The sequence below is a fragment of the Poecilia latipinna genome, unplaced genomic scaffold, assembly GCF_001443285.1.
Source record: "Poecilia latipinna isolate Pla-1442-1.1 unplaced genomic scaffold, P_latipinna-1.0 Scaffold5058, whole genome shotgun sequence".
Classification (NCBI taxonomy): Eukaryota; Metazoa; Chordata; class Actinopteri; order Cyprinodontiformes; family Poeciliidae; genus Poecilia; species Poecilia latipinna.
The window spans coordinates 11,605-15,175 of NW_015117674.1; the positions used below are offsets into that span (position 1 = coordinate 11,605).

Consider the following 3,571-nt stretch of genomic DNA (forward strand, 5'->3'; position numbering starts at 1 on the left):
AGAGAGGACAAGGATAACCCAAGTTGTTATCAACGCTCCGTTCAGAAGCTGCATCACTGATGGTCTGGGGTTGGATGAGAGCTGGTGGCCTGGGCAGCTTGCATGTCTGGAAAGGCCCCATTAAAGCAGAGAACCATGTTCAGGTTCTAGAACAACATATGCTCCCATCTAGACGTCGTCTCTTCCAGGGAAGACCCTGCATTTTTCAATAACATGATGCCAGACCACATTCTGCAGCAATCACAGCATCATGGTAGGAGAAGGATCCGGGTACTGAAATGTCCAGATCTTCACCTATAGAGAACATTTGGTGCATCATAAAGAGGAAGGTGTGACAAAGAGGCCCAAGACGATGGAACAGTTAGAGGCCTGTATTAGACATGAATGGAGAGCATTCCTACTTCTAAACTACAGACACTGGTCTCCTCTGTCCCCAGATGTCTGAGTGTGGTAAGAAGGGGAGGAGATGCCACACTGTGGTAAAAATGGCCGTGTCCAACTTTTTGGGGATTTATTGACGTCATTAAATTTTGAAACAACATATTTTTCCCTTAAAATGATACATTCTCTCAGTTTAAACTTTTGATCTGTGATTTGTGTTCTATTCCGAATAAAATATTAGATGTTGGCACCTCCACATCATTGCATTTAGTTTTTATTCACAATTTGTTTAGTGTCCCAACTTTTTTGGAATCCGGTTTGTAGTTGATAACACTTCATTTGAAGGGATGTGATTTGAATAAGACTAACAGAACACTTATTGAAAGTGAAGGAGTCTTCATGAATGTTTATGAAGTGTTGGTCACTAAATGACTTAAGTGATGAAGATGTCAGCCTCATGTCGCCGCCCGTTCTCGTCACATTGATCTTGAGGAGTAATTGTTTGAGGCTGTGAGGAAGTATTGAAATATTAAACTCTGCCTGCTCGGTCCTGATCTGATTCAGGAGAAGAATGGCTCACTAACTACTTCCATTCATCCATCCGTCCATTTTCTACCGCTTCATCCGGGGTTGGGTCGCGGGGGCAGCAGCTTCAGAAGAGAGGCCCAGACTTCCCTCCCCAGGCACTTCTTCCAGCTCCTCCAGGAACCCCAAGGCGTTCCCAGGCCAGCCGAGAGACACATGCCCCTTTTCCACCGGCTCTACTCGGCCGGCTCGCTTTAAATGCGTTTCCACCAGCCCTTTTCAACGGGGCTGGCCCTGCTTTTTAGGGTCCTGCTTCAGAGCAGGGCCAGCCGGGCCGGCCCTGGTTTGGTAGGTGACGCAAGCTTCGCTGCTGTTCACTGATTGGCTGAGGGCGTGGACAAGACGGAGCAGCGGAGAGAGAAGAAAAATGAAGGCGCAACGTTTGAAACTCGCTGCAACACGGAAGTGATGGAAGATACAAACAAGCCGTTAACTAAAAAAGATGCCGGCTTTTTTCTTTGCTTCGGATTTCAATATTCAGCGGCAGCTCGATGGAGCCGTGAGGAATGAGTCGTTTTTGTCAGTAGTGGAGCGAATGTAAAGCCTCGTTAGCCGCTTCGGAGCCGACGGAGCCCCACGGTGAACACCGACGTAGACGCAACTGCCGCTGCTGCTCTCCAGCCAGGTGAGAAGTTTGTAGATATATCTGTCTGGTTTGTACTACATTTAAGGTTGCATACATACAGTCATGGAAGACATTTAAAACACAAAGTCTGCTGTATTTTTATTGCTCAAACACAACATGAGCATTTTCTGAAGACACTCGGTTGCACATTACAGTTATAAATAACTCAATATTGTACAGCATTTTACCTTCGCTTGTTTCTTATCTTTGCGTGAATCTACGTGCTTCGATTGTTTCTCATTTTGCTGTTGCATCTGAGTTTCCCCCGTTGCGAGATAATAAAACATGTTATATGACATCCTATTATTGTAAAATGGCTAGATATCAGTTCTCTAATCAAATTGTTATGAATTAGTAATTGTAGAATGAGCAATAAACCTGAAGAAAACGATAGTGGTATTTTATCCATGGCTGTATGCATGCATAGGTCTAAAACTTACAAGTAATTACATTTTGTCTTTAATTTACACTATTCCAGTTATTTATAATTCTGTATGGTTGGATGGTAAAAAAAAAGTGTTTCCATAAAGTAACATGTCTGTTTTAAATAATTCCTTATGTGTATGTAACTTCCACATTAGTAACTGTTATTTATCTACATTTATGTGCTATAAGCTATAACATCTGATTACTTTTCCCAGGGAGCAGAAGGAGAGCAACATGGCTGACATGATGGAGAACGATGAGGAGAACCATCAGAACAACAGGATCTCCTTCAGGAGGAAGCAGCTACCAGCAGATATGGCAGAGCTCCATGGAGAATTGAGACAAACAGAAAAATAAAAGTTGTTGTGTCTCAGTGAACAAAGTCTCTATTTCTGCTCACTCCACACATTATTGTATATACTGTAGTTTATATGCCATCAGACTAATACAATCCTCCCAAAATGTGAGGAGCTTTAGCCAGAGTGAAAATAACATTATATTACATAAATATTTCATTGAACTTAACATTGTAGATTACCAATGAAGCCATCCGAAACTGAATACGTTATTCAGCAAACCAAACATTTTGACATTATTATCAGGGTTGCTATTAACAAGAACCCTAAATACAAATCATGTTAGTTTCTAGTATATACCACACCACATGGTGGAACATAATGGAAAGCACAGAATTGTGTTTAACTGCTCATTTGAACACCAAGGACAGTCTGAATGACTATCTGTTGCCAGGACCAACCCTTGGCCCTACACTTTTGGGAGTGCTTTTGCGCTTCAGACAACACAGCATTGCCATTTCAAGTGACATTAAAGGAATGTTCCATCAGGTCCGCCTGCTATCTGAGGACAAACCTCTCTTAAGATTTCTATGGCGGGATGTGAAAATAATACAACCTCCTGATGTGTTTGACTGGCAAGTTCTTCCATTTGGCACTGTAGCCCATGCTGTGCTGTCTATGCATTGTAGAGACACACAAAGGAAAATACAACACCTGACGAAGAAGTAAGGAGGATTGTGGAGAACAACTTCTACGTTGACAACTGCTTGTATAGTCTGAGTTCTAAGGAAAAGGCAAAGGAGTTAGTTGACAGGCTTCAGTCACTACTTCTCTCTGGAAGGTTTGAACTCTGACAATGGGCAAGTAGTGTCCCTAGATGAAGCCAGAAGTGGCAGCATCGAGCAATGGTTGGCCCAGAACAATCTAGGTCAGCAAGAAATGGCACTCGGCCTGCGCTGGGATTGTGAGAAAGATGAGCTGGGTTACAGATACCGTTCAGTGCCAGAGAAAAGGCCAACAATGCTCTACATTTACAAAGTTCTGGTAAAACAGTACGATCCACTTGGTTTCATTACACCTTTTACCACAAGAGCGAAGATTATTGTTCGGCACTTATGGGATAAGCGTAGAGAGTGGGATGACCCTCATTTACCTTAAGACCTCCTTAAGGCATGGTACAAATGGGAAGGAGAGCTGGAACACCTCCCCCGAATAACCATCCCACGGTGCTACAGTAGCCCTGAAACAGATATGCAGG

The 3,571-nt window shown here is 43.1% G+C and overlaps 1 long non-coding RNA gene across 1 annotated transcript in view; it reads left to right on the forward strand.

The window, feature by feature from the left end:
- The window catches only part of LOC106943258 (uncharacterized), a 4,541-nt gene extending 2,146 nt beyond the window's left edge, over window positions 1–2,395 (forward strand). Inside the window, exon 2 of the long non-coding RNA XR_001423874.1 lies at window positions 2,233–2,395. This is a non-coding gene — a long non-coding RNA (uncharacterized LOC106943258). The remainder of the gene's footprint in view (window positions 1–2,232) is intronic.
- Window positions 2,396–3,571: the final 1,176 nt, after the last annotated feature.